This window comes from Pipra filicauda, unplaced genomic scaffold (genome assembly GCF_003945595.2).
Source record: "Pipra filicauda isolate LSUMZ 115617 unplaced genomic scaffold, ASM394559v2 scaffold229_size1253498_pilon, whole genome shotgun sequence".
NCBI classification, from domain to species: Eukaryota; Metazoa; Chordata; class Aves; order Passeriformes; family Pipridae; genus Pipra; species Pipra filicauda.
In genome coordinates, this window is record NW_024104342.1 from 843,807 (window position 1) to 857,224 (window position 13,418).

General features: G+C 37.3%; 1 long non-coding RNA gene across 1 annotated transcript; it reads left to right on the plus strand.

Annotated features, from left to right (window-relative positions):
• The first annotated feature begins 323 nt into the window (after nt 1-323).
• On the plus strand, nt 324-13,185 carry LOC113991733. Its single transcript, XR_003542035.2, has 2 exons — nt 324-534; nt 12,918-13,185. It is a non-coding gene; the product is annotated as an uncharacterized LOC113991733 (long non-coding RNA).
• Nucleotides 13,186-13,418: the final 233 nt, after the last annotated feature.

A 13,418-nucleotide genomic window follows, 5' to 3' on the forward strand; every position in this document is an offset into this window, starting at 1 on the left:
ATCTTTACAGCAGCTGAGAATCTGTCCTAACGTTCCTCTTCATCATCTTGTCAGTGGATGCTTTTCCTTTTATCATGATGTTGGGAAATCCAGGTCAAACATCTGAGCTTTACAGTTTTGTTTGTGGTCACTCTGATCTCTGTCACAGTGAGTTTCTTAGTCACAAGCCAGCTGCTGAGAAAACTGTCTGACACGCTTATGGGTCTTACTTTGATGTCTGACATTTCCAGTTCCCCAGAGGAATGCAGTTGTCATGAGAGGTCATAATCAGGGAGACTGAGACCATCCGTTAGGTTGCCAAGGCCAATCACATGCTGGCCTTTAAAGGTCAGAACTGAAACATTGAGCTTCAATTGGATTCAGCTGAGAGCCAGCACTGAGAGTAGGGATGGGAGTGATGCACTTTTGATGACCAGAGCTGCCAAACACTTACAGGTTGTTGCATTCTGCAAAACATGAAGATTTGGAAAGAGAGGGTGAAGAAAAAAGAAAAACAGGACTGGAAACATCTGATTTTATTCTAGTGAACTCACGGTACAGTAAAGCTGACTTTGAGGGATGGAGCCCTGTGGAGGGGGAGCAGGGACCACAGGGTAGCCCATGCAGGCTAGTTCACCAGGGTCTTCACCATCCAGAGCCTGTCCCACCCAGTCAGAAGTAGGAAAGCTGGGGGGGCACTGAGGCAGCCCCAGCCTCAAGAATCATAGGTGAGCTGAGGTTGAGGTTGGCTATGAAGACTGGCCCTGCCACAGCGTTTCTGGGACAGGGACAGATGGCCTCAGGGGGCTGGAATAGGGTCCTGGGGCATGGGCAGGGTGGGGGGAGCCATGAGCAGAGCTGGGCGGGGACAGTCAGGGCTCTTGATGGCCTCAGGATGCTAAGAGTACAGTGCTGTGATAGTGCAGATATCTCTGTTATTAATTGTAAAGATGGAGTTCAATCTTTATTACCTCATTATTGGAGGAGAAAATGAAGCTTTCAGTCAATGGCAAAACTTTTTCTTTTCCTTGCAAACTGACCTGCGTTACTTTGACAAATATTAGTGACAATGTAAAGAAGGCTTTCATTAGTACCGTCCAGATGTCCTCAACAGAGGTACCCAAATACTCTAAGCAAAGTCCAAGGCTGGTCAAAAACCTCCGGGCACCCATACAAGCATTCTCCTCACAATTTCAAGTGAAACACAAATTAAGGCAGTACACGAGACAGCTACAAACTCCCCATCAGACTCTGAGGATCACCTGTGGTTGAAAGATCACCTTCTGGAGGCCACTGCTTAAAAAGAGAAGGTGGTAGTTTAACAAAATAAGGATTCCTAGGGTGTACAGCAGTTGTGTATGAAGACATACAGAACTGGGAATTTTTCTGCTTTTCTTTCTAATAGTTTTATTAAAATACAAGAGATGATATCCAAGAGTGTGATCATATGATCTCTTAATGTCATAGAAAACAAAAGCAAGATTTCCAGGCAACCAGCCTAAACTGGTTTCTAATTTCAGTTGGTGGTAACTATAGACAAACTCATGTTCAGTGAAAGTGAACCTTTGTGTATTTATTTCCAGCAAGGGTAATTGGGCTTCATGCAGAGTAAGACTAGGGAGGCTGGCAAAATCCTCTTCACTATGCTACTACCCAAGAGACATGCTTTTACTTGTTGGATGCAGAACAGTTATCTCAGAGTAGAAAAATGTGCGTTATATTCTTGTACAACTTGTTTAAAGTTGTCCCTGTGTTTTAAAAGGGAAATATTGATCTATTTTAAACTTTCAAAATTAAGTTGACTTTAATGGCAGTAATTTTAGTGTCAGATAGAAAAAAAATTACTTTAAACAAGGTTTGAATACCTCTTAGTTGTCAATAATTTATGACTCATAACTGAAATATACTTCTATGTTTAATGCTCAGAATAAATATGGAATCCTTAACAAGAAAAAAGAAAAAATTTGAGGAGTGAATGGTACACACTGTTAGTATGATACAAAGAACTTAGACCCTTGGGAACTATTTTTCAGCCCTAAAAATACCAACAAGGTGGTATGATCTAAGAGATGTAAAAGCAAAATAAATCTAAGAGCTTGGAACTGACTTTCTAGTGTTCAAGAATATAAATTGCTGCTGCTTCTTGAGTTGACATTTATTTACCATTTTGCAGTATGAGAAAGAGCCTCAAGATTAGAACAGAGAAAATTAAATTATGTTCCTGTTCCTCTGGCTACTGGGAGGACTGTATTTTAAAGATTGCTTTAAAGGTACATGGCCACTTTTAAAAGCCAGTACCTCACTAAATGTAGTTCATTCTTAAATGAACTGTCATGGAATCACTCATCCAGAACTAAAGAAATCAACCAATTTTTTTTACCTACTAAATAATTACTTAATCCTGAGAAGCATTTAGAAATATAAATAGTATGTAGATGATGTTGTCACTTTGAGGGCTGATAAGAAGCTTCATATTAAATTCCGAAGTCCAGTTGTCTTCAGCGAAGATGTTCAGGAGTTCCATATCTGAAGCAGCACTGTTTTAAATTAAGTGAGCTTTTCCACAAATAGTGCTTTAATGAAACAAAGATAATTTACTGTGTTCTGGGTAGACTGAGTTTCCTGGCTACAAAGATTCATTACAACCGTTTACAAAGTTAATATCTTGAAACATCTTTTATTAATACTGCTTTAGGTAGATTTTCTACTTAATATTTAAGCAAATGTTCTGACCAAGTAAATATTGTGTCTAAGCCAAAATAAGGGGAATGAGATTGTAATAAAATATGTGAGGTTCTTAAAAGGAGGTTTGTTCCATAGCTTTGAATTTATAATGGACATTTAGTTATTAAAACATTTATATCCAGGTTTCTGTCAGGCCTGTGAGAAATAACAGTTTTTATAGCTGTTTAAGTGACAGTGATTGACCCAAAATACACTGCTTACTTTTATTCTGATACAAAATACATTTTCTTTCTTATGTGTCTTGCTGAATTTATTAATAGATTTTTTTTTCTTTTCTGTCAAGTTCTTATACTTTAAATTGCCCTTAGAGAAGACAGGGTGTGAGATAAATATGTTAAAATTACCAAATAAAATGTGGCAGTGGAAAATATTAATTAAACTGACATATCATAAAATTAGTATGAAAAATGAGTAATACAAAAAAAGCTGTGCAATATGAAGACATTTTAGTGTTTTGAACAGGTATCAGTGCCATAAAATTCTAATTTCTAATAATAATATCATGAAGATTTAGAAAAAAAGGGTCACTGTAGCTAGGAACTGCAGAAATTTATTTCTTCCATTATGTTACTATGTTTTGAAAACTGTGGTAATTCTGGACTGGAAGACTGGTTTGCCACTGAGAAGTGTGGTGTTTTAATTTAGTAGCTTATTTTTCTGGGAAAGGGAAGCCAGTCAGCAACTGCAACTCATTCCTTCTCCCTAGCACAAAGGGAAGGACCTTTCCACGCTGACATGCCGGGACAGGCATGGTTGCTGAGACCCAGATGACTGACTGTAAGAAAACCTTTTTCAATGCCTTTCCCAGATATTCTCTGGGAGGGTGATTGCAGTCACACAGAGACTCCCTGAAATCACAGGAGCTTTCTGCAAGTCCAAATCTGTTCCTACTTAGTTTCCAAACCCATGTTTTATGTGAGAAGCACAACTTACACATCCCTGTAGCACACCTTAGCATATGAGCTTTTCAGTGAACTAGGAGAGAGCACAATCACAGTTTTATTGTCTGTGTGTCAGAAAATGTTTTGATTTTGTGCTTTACATTTCTGCCATACTTGGTGCTCATTTAATAGAAGGTATAAAGCCTAAGCAAGGATAAGCAGAGGACATCAAGCAGATGTCTAATTTTGTTGATTGATGAAGAGGGTTTCTTGGGTAAGGCAGCTACTTAAGTTGCTCTGGAAGAGCAATTACCTTTGAGCTACAGTCATTCAAATGGGGCTGTAGTGCTAGATCACATAGGCAGTTTAGGAACAACAAGAAAAATTGCTGTGTCTGGAGCAGACTAAATTACCCTTCAGCCCAGAATCTCGTCTTTGATAGGAGCCATCTCTAGAAAAAGATGATAAGAAAAGACTCCATTTGTGGAGTGCTTCCTTTGATAAATGCCCTTGTTTTGAAGAAACTGTAGTGCAGGTATTTCCTGAGGAGAAAGCTGTTGCTGCATCTTTTGAATAACAGTCCTCAGCACACTTTTCATCTATGATTTGTGTAACTGTCTTTGCAAACATTTATACTTTTGACATCCACAGCACCTCATGACAATGAGTTCCACAAGTTTATGTCCTGTGTGGGGAACTATGCTTCCTTTGTTCATTTCAAAGCTTCAGCTTATTTAACAAGAAGGCATAAAACATAACCACAGATCAATGTAGCAGAGACATAGGGTTATAATGGAGCCTCCTAAATACAACTGAGTAAGAATGAGGTAGAAACTTAGAATGTGATTAAGTGATTCTTGTAATTATAAATCATCTATTCACTCCTAAATTAAAATCCCTAAGAAAAACAGGATCTGAAAATAAATTGAAGCATGTTGAACGAATGTATACCAGGTGAAATATTTTCCTTGAGTGACCTCCCACCTAAGTTAAGAGCAAAAGTCTGATAACAGGCAGCCCAGAACTCTAAAATGCTCTTCCTTACTGATACCATCCAACCTTATTTACCATTGTAGCAGTAGAAATATTTGAGTTCTTCGCAGATCTATGCATAATTGAGCTCTTTTCATTAGCCTGTTACTGGAGGCAAATGCTAATGAATCAATCTTACAAACCACATTTCCCCTCAAAGGTCTACCAAACAAAGGTTTATGGTAGAGTATAAGTGTTTCCTCTCATGTATGTGAGTGTGAACTCTGAGACTGTCTGAATACATGCACTAGGACTCTGGGCTGTTAAACCTCAAGATTTTTTTTCTTGTAAGAAGTAAAGAGGATGCAGCAACACTTGATACAGCAATATATTTGCATTAAAACAAATATCAAGTATCATGGGGATTCCACTTTATGTGTTTGGTCAATTTATAATGAACACTTGTTAAATACTACAGCTTTTCTTGCAGCAATGAGAAAATTTCTTTTCACTTATGATCATGCAGCATTGAAATGACTCTGTAACCCTGCATTTTCTGAGAGGTTAGCTTATGGTACTTATTTGCAGATTTGCCTTTAAATACAAAATTTTATAGTGGTCTATCCTTTCCTTTCACATTGGAAATCTGGAGCAGTTCTTGTATTAAACATCACTGACTATTTAATTTGACAGGAAACTTAACAGGGTTTAATTGGACAGCTTTGGAAAAGGGAAAGGGAACTGCAAAATAGGGGCTTTGTATGTGAGCTTCTCTTTTTTCAAATGCTTTCTGTCTCATACAGTTTAGACAGAGATAGAATTTTTTTTTTAATTCATCCACTTGCATAAAATCATTGGTCAATTATTTTGGAACATCGCATTTACCTTAACTGAGACAAGTTCTCTACCTGTTTTTGTAATATGTGATTTGTATTAATTCGGACACTAGAAGTCCATCTGGTCATCTGCTTTGGACACTTTTTTCCCCCAGGATGATAAATTAACAGAAAGTAGGAGAATATCTTTGACTTACTTTTAGCATCATGGAGACATATTAAAATAGATATCAGCTATTGTATGTCACCACCCTTTGGCTACCACCAAATAGTGAGATGATAGGTGATGATACATTTCTTTGCCCTTTCCTTTCTTATGGAAAAAACAATGCTTTTATAGGGAACTATTTGTACTCTCTGGAAGGTAAAGAGAAGAGAAGAGGAAGAACTTATAAAGTTGAGTTACTTTGTGTAGAAGGAGAGAAAGAAAGATTAAACAGAAAGTATGACTCTTTAGTTTAGAGGTTACTTCTCTGCTTTCCATATACATTTTGCAGTGACTTGTTAAGTGTATCTTCCATGCTAAATTGAAATCAGGCTTTGTTCTTCTATGATGAGTGTAATAAGTGCTTAGATATAATTATTTCTTCTTGTGTCTCCTCTCCTTTCTGAACCTATAAGTGTTCTCCAGACAATGAATTGAATTTTCTAGACAGAGATCTCCTAGCTCCTTCAAGTGATAAATCAAGGTAGCTTGGGCATTCTTTTGAAAACTGGAAGTTTACTGATTCAGAAAGGGTTTTTTTGGTTGCTTTTTTCTTTTTTTTTTTTTTTTTACTTGCTTAGAAAAAAGTATATTTTCAAAAGCCTAGGTGAAGTTATTAGAACATAGTGAAAGTGTCTGTGTATGGGTAGAAAAGACATTCCCTTTCTAGTTTTGAAGAGAATAAGCGAGCTCCCTCCCTAGTTTGCTGCTTAGAATCGTGTTTCTTTTAGAGCTTTCTTTCACAGAAATTGTTTGCCTGAGCTGTGAGCCTGAGTTAATAGTTTGTGTCTATTAATATTTTGAGCATCAGCTTCTTGGAACTCCATTACAGTCAAGCTGCTGCATTTTCAGGAACTTGACAGTATCATAATTCTCACACCTTAGACCTAGGCTTTTAAATTTGAATGTTCTTACTTTCTAATGGCACCGGTGACAAAGCAAATCTTGCAACAGAAGCACTAAGTTATCCATTTCTTGGTGTCTGCTCACTCAGGAACTTTACACACAACTCACTGAGCTTCTTTGGCTTTGTATTTCCAGTAGTTGGGGCAGCATAATGAAGGGTCTTACCTGTCAGCATTAGTTATGTTTTCATATTTATCACAATTGTGGTGATTTTCAGTGTGTAGCAATATTTATTAAAATACTTATAAAATATTTAAGTTACCAACACTTTTATGTTAGGACAATTCATTAAAACCAGGCACTTCAGGAAAAACTGCCTAGGAAGTAATAAAGAAGTGCTAGTTTTTGAATTTTATTGAGGTTTATATAGAGTTATGGATGCCTCTCTAAAAGGGGAGGGACAGGAGGGAGAAAAGCTTTAAGGGAGTTTGCAAACAAAAATATTTGTCTATCCTTTCCTGCTCTCTTCTGTATCTGATCTTAGTTTAACCCCTAAACATCTAGTGTGATTCATCCCTATCCTGTACAGTAATGGTTATCATGAAAACATATGCTACTTTAAGTGACAACATCTACAAACTTAAAACCAAGGAGTTCTCATGTTTAAAGATAATGTGATTTTCCTGTCACATGCTAAGTACATCTAACAGACTTTCTATTAACATTTGAATCTATAGAGAGATTAGAAAGAAGGTTTCCTTACAATTTTCAAAAGAATCTGAAATCTTAATTGGTTTAAATGTTTTCTAATTTTTTAAAAAATAAAAATACGTAGGAAAATATTGGTGCTGATGTTAACTAAATAAGGAAAAAGAATATGTCTAGCAAATACCTAGTTTGAACATGGTAACGAAAAGGTCTATTTTAATTATCCACTGATACTATTAATTGTCAATTGTAAAATACATTTCATCTGCAAAGCATACTATATTATGAGAGCCAAAGTTTGGAAACTTGCACTAGTTAAATTCAGATCCTTAATAATGTGTCTTTTAGTAATGAGGATAACTAACCAGTGGCAGAAATTAGGAATGTGTTGTATTCTCCATCACTTGCAATCTTTAAATCAACACAGGATGGTGACCAGTGACAGGACCTGAGGGAATGGCCTGAAGCTGTGTCAGGGGAGCTTTAGATTGATATTAGAAAAAGGCTTTTCACCCAGAGGGTGGTTAGGTACTGGAACAGGCTCCCCAGGGAGGTAGTCACAGCACCAAGCCTGACAGAGTTCAAGAAGTGTTTGGATGACTCTCTCAGGCACCTGGTATGACTCTTGGGGATGGTCCTGTGCAGGGCTAAGAGCTGGACTTGGTGATTCTTGTGGGTCCCTTCCAACTCAGCATGTTCTGTGATTCTGTGAGATATGTCTTGCACAGAAATTATAGGAAGCTTCAGGTACATTGCAAGCCAGGCAAGTCAAAGTCCCTTATCTGTTTGTTCATTGGTAATCAGCTCCTGCTTCTGTTGATCTACAAACATGCACACATGAATACTGGTATTTATAAAAAGTGGGACAAAGATGCATTGTAGAGTGGGTTTATGGTCAAGACACTTTTGATCTTGACTATTCCTTAGGAGAGACTGACACACTATTCTTAAAAGACCCCCTGATTCCATTTATAGCATCAATGCCTAAATTAAGAGGTACCCAACAACAGAATAAGATTTTTAACTAGAAGGGTGGAGACAGAAGGGTAGGTGAATTGCGAGATCCACTGGAATCAACCATAAGTATTCCTGTGCTCTTCTGTGACTCAGTATGAGTGTGAAATTCTTTTTGAAAAGAAGTATATGCGTTCACTGAACATTTTTAATCAAAGACTTGTACTTTTCAAACTTTTATCAAGAAAGGGAAAACAAGATAATACTTACTGTGTTGATCATTATCATTAGAATTATATTAATGATTAAATAAATTCTGCTGCTTTTCTAATTATATAATTCAAGAAGTTAAGGATGCATTTTTTGTCAAATATTTATTTGATACTGAATTCCCCTTCCTTTTTCTTAGCACTTTATGATGATCCCTATTGCCAGCCAAATATGTAGTCCATACTAATAATAACTCTTTGTCTACCCATTAGTTAAAATTCTACTGCTACCGGACCTTTCTCTAGGGAGGATACTATTCAACAAAATCTGAAGCTACCTCATGTTAAAGAGATAATTCTACTCAATCTATCCACTTCAGTTCCCTCAATAAAACCAACAATATCCTAATAAGTAACACATGAGAATAGAAATCAAAATAAACATTTATGAATTTATCTGCAGCTGACAGCTTTATTAATCTCTGTAGCTGTTGTCATTTGATAAAGAACAGCATATAATAAAAATTCTGCAAATTACCTAATTAGGCATTCTGCAGCAGAAGCTCTGCTATTTTAAGAACCAGTAATCAGGTAAAAGACCAAAACAATAACATTTGTCTTGGAAAGGAACAGCTCTGTGAGAATCTTCCTCATTTATGATGATCTAGCTACAATCAAGGAAAGAATAATGATTCACACTCAATGGCAATATTCTGGCATGTAGCTACTATTACTAACACATGAAGAAGAATCCTGATGTTTGACAGGAAATCCTTCTTCCAAAAATACCCTGGAGCACATTTGTTACAGTATGAACAGAAATATATCCTAGAATCTGAAAGCACTCTTCATCAGGATAACAAGCAGGACTTGGAGGGGTTATCAGACTGTCTTCATTCCTTTTTCTTTTGAAAGAGAGACCTAACTAATTTCAGTAGAGCTGAATCCACGAGAAAGCCTTTCAGTGCAATTCCTTCCAAACACTAGTAATTCCTGAATCAGTTATGTATCTTGTCTAATGGGGTTGGTTTTTATGAGACTTTTCTCCCCTTATTCTGGGAAAAAAAAATGAAAAGTTCTTGTGAAACTGTGACTAAAAATGTTCACTTCCTTCGGTTGACAATAAATGGAGCCTAGGCTAAGTAGGTAACATTGCTAACACCTGATGTTAAGTGTGATGCCTAAAATGTATGTGTCTGTGTTAACTGGTAGTATACTATCAGTTACTGGTAGTAACTGTGGGGATCCTGGTGGACACTTGGTTGAACACAGGCCAAAAATGTGCCCTTGCTGAAAAGAAAGATAATGGTATCCTAAGCTGAATGAGGAGTATTGCCAGTAGGCTGAAGGAAATGATTCTACCCCTTTATTCTGTGCTGGTGAGCCATACTTGGAATATTGTGTCCAGTTCTGAGCTCCCCAGTAGAGAAGAGGTATGGACATATTGGAGAGAGTCCAGTCATGTCCAAGCCACAAGGATGATGAAGGGATTGGAGCACCTCTCCTGTGAGGAAATGCTGAGAAAGCTGGGACCATTTCACCAAGAGAAGAGAAGAGAAAAGAGAAGAGAAGAGAAGAGAAGAGAAGAGAAGAGAAGAGAAGAGAAGAGAAGAGAAGAGAAGAGAAGAGAAGAGAAGAGAAGAGAGAGAAGAGAAGAGAAGAGAAGAGAAGAGAAGAGAAGAGAAGAGAAGAGAAGAGAAGAGAAGAGAAGAGAAGAGAAGAGAAGAGAAGAGAAGAGAAGAGAAGAGAAGAGAAGAGAAGAGAAGAGAAGAGAAGAGAAGAGAAGAGAAGAGAAGAGGAGAAGAGAAGAGGAGAAGAGAAGAGAAGGCTCAGGGGGAATCCTACGTAAATTTCTGAAGGGAGGGTGCAAAGAAGGCAGAGCCACACTTTTTTTCAGTGATGCCCAGTGACAGGACCACAGATAATAAACTCCAACTATCTATTCTATTCTATTCTGTTCTATTCTATTCTAAACCTATCCTATCCTATCCTAAACTGAAACACAGAAGTTCCATCTGAATATCAGGAAATGTTTTTTCGCTGAGTGTGCTTGTTTGTGATCTGCTTGTTTGTCTTCAAGGTATGGTCAAATACTTTCCCATGGGTGTGTCATAGTTTGAAATTGGCCCCCCTTGAGAGTTCAAAGGGCTCAGAGGTGATTGGGTGCCAGGACAGTGTTCCCTGGAGAGCCAATCACCACTCATGTTTTTTGCTTCTGCTCAAAAATCATATATCACAGCACTGGAAGCTGTTGGCAGTGCAGTCTTGGTTGTTTTGCTGTTGGTGTCTGCTGCGTGTAGGTGGACAAGGCCGGGGGTGGCTGGGCTCCCTCTCTTTCCCTCTGGGGGAGAGAGGGGAGCCCTGTGACCCCTCAGCTCAACCTTTGGCTAGAGTTAGAGTCAGCATTTGGAGTGTGTGCTGTGAAGGAAGAGATTCACAGCACCTGAGGTAAGAGGAGAGAGGTAGGCTTTGCAGCCAAGCCCTCTCTTCCCCCCCCTTTTCTGCAGTGAAGCTGTAGAGGGGGGCTTTTTTTCTTTCCCTCCACTGTAAGTGGAGGAGGGGCTCAGAATTGAAGCTGAGCCAAGAGACTGGGCTGTGGAAGTAGGCCCGGCGCTCGGGAGAAGAGTCCCAGGCAAAATTGGAAACGAGCCAAGAGCTCGAGAGTTGCCTGCCGAAGCTGGCCGGAGGCAGCTGAGAACTGATGTGGAGGAATGAAGATTCCAGGATGTGGACGCTTGATAAGCTACACTGCAGCAGCCTATGAACTGAGGTGGGACACTGAGAGGGAGAAATCACTACAGCAGAAGAGCAAGGACTCAAAGCTATCTTCTCGGACTTCATGAGGAGGAGAGACTACGACAAACAACTGCTGGAACTTGGTGAGGAGGGAGTGTTCAGGAGCCCAGAACACTCCCACAGCAAAAGACTGTGTTACATATCAGCCTTAAAGGCTGCTCCTGGACTAAAGTTAAAGGAGGGGCTTGAAAGGACTGACTGATAGTAATGTTATATATATATATATATATATATATATAGTTGCCTTTATTTTGTATAGTATTTATTTGTGTAAATAAATGTATATACTTCCCCCTTCCCCTACAGAAGCCTCTGACCTGAAAGTTTCTCTTCGGTGTTAGGATAAATTGTTGAGAAGGGGTGGGGGAAGCCTAAAAATTGGATTTTAGATTTCTAATGTGGCTCAAACTGCCACAGGTGTAATTAAAGAACTTGCTAGAGAACTATGTAACAACGGCTACAGATTTGCTTGTTTGTTTTTTTGTTCATATCAATTTGAAATGTTCAAGTAGTTAATTAATTAATATCTGAGTCTGTTTGATATTAAATACTCATTAGTCTTTCTCATGAGAAGTCCTTGGTTCTCCCTTTGGTCTCATTGATGTTATTAGATCCCTTTAAGCAGAAGACAAACTGAATTGCTCGAGCGTCTGGATTAATAGGATGGATTGGTTTTATGTTCTCTAACATAATTTTCAGATACAAGGCATTTCTTCATTCTGCTTGAAATGCTTTGTTCACTGTTGTTATCTGACAATGCTAGAAAAGAACATTCATTACGTGAAGCTGAAATGTTACAATTCAAAGATTCTTTTCTCCAACACACAAAAATGTTTTAATTTTTGTGTAGTATTCAGGACAAATAGTATGTGTTAATATCTTAGTATTTTATATAGAATTTTATTGATAAATATTTTTATTTCCTTCTTAATTGTAATATTATAATGCTCTGAATATTGCCATTTTTCTTTTTAATTTTAGTTAGAGCTTTTGGCGGTTTCCTCTATGCCATAACATAGTAAAATGAGATATTAATCAGTAGACTTTTTAAAAAAAAAAGGTTTTCTTTTTTCTGGAGTATACTGTGTTCCTCTGTTTGCTTTAACTCTCTTTATTCTCTGAAAGTGTTAATGATGAACATATCTCTTTGGTTTTAAGTGCTTAATCTGTATATAATGTTAAAGCTTTTGATAGCAAACTACATTCAAGTGATTCTTTTCCAGAGCTTTCAGAGTATTCTCCATTTGTTCTATGAAAAAATAGCAGTTTTATTGCAGATAGTAGATGATATTAAACCCCATACAGATATTGAAGAAGAGACCATTTATATTATTTATACAATGAACCTGAGAATTTTAACTTTTCTAGTTTAGGCTACTAAATACATGTAAAGACATGAGTAATACCATAGAATTAAGAATGAATACAAGAAAAGTACTTTATTTTGTTTCTTATAGTGCATTTTGGTAAGAGAAGTGGATGCAAAAATAATATACATAATCCTATGGACAACAGAAATTCAGGAAAATGTAATTGACACAGGTACTGGGTTTCTCATGGCTACCTCAATTCATACATGCTTAATGGAAAAACAGAGGAGAAAATAAGCTGCATTACAAATATATAAGATCATCTTTTGCATTGAAAAAAGCATCTGGAACTATATTTTTTGGGATTTGATACTGGTCAAAGTTTTCAAAACATTCATTTTAGCACATTCAGAAGTATTTTATATCTTCTGAATTTCTCTGGACATAGTTTCATGGACTTTGTTTCAATTATCTAGGTTTCTCCAGAACTGGAAACAAACACAGAGATATCCTTTCACAACAGTCAAGCTTCAATTTGGTATTTCTGAAAAGATGAACTCTACTTTGAAGATCTGTGAGCTATGGACTTTGAAGATCTTCTGTTAACTGTTGACTTTCTTCAGTTGGGAAATACGTCCAGAGAAGCAAACCCTACCCCAGCAACGTATACGAAGTGACCATGTATTTTCATTCAGCTACATATCTGCATAAAATTCAGTTTGAGAAATCCCTTTGTGTTCTCTATTGCTGCTGGGTTTTTTGAGTCCAAAATAATGAAATGCTATGAGTAGAAAGGCTGGAGTTTTTTTTGAAAACATTTGCCAACATTAAAAACAATACAAAAAAAGATGAGATCTAGGCAAAAATAAAATCTTAAAATATTTTTTCATACTTTTGGACAGTAAAATGAGTACAAATGGCATTAGTAAAGCCTGCGAATTTGGTATTTAGTAACGATAATTTTACAATGCAAAACA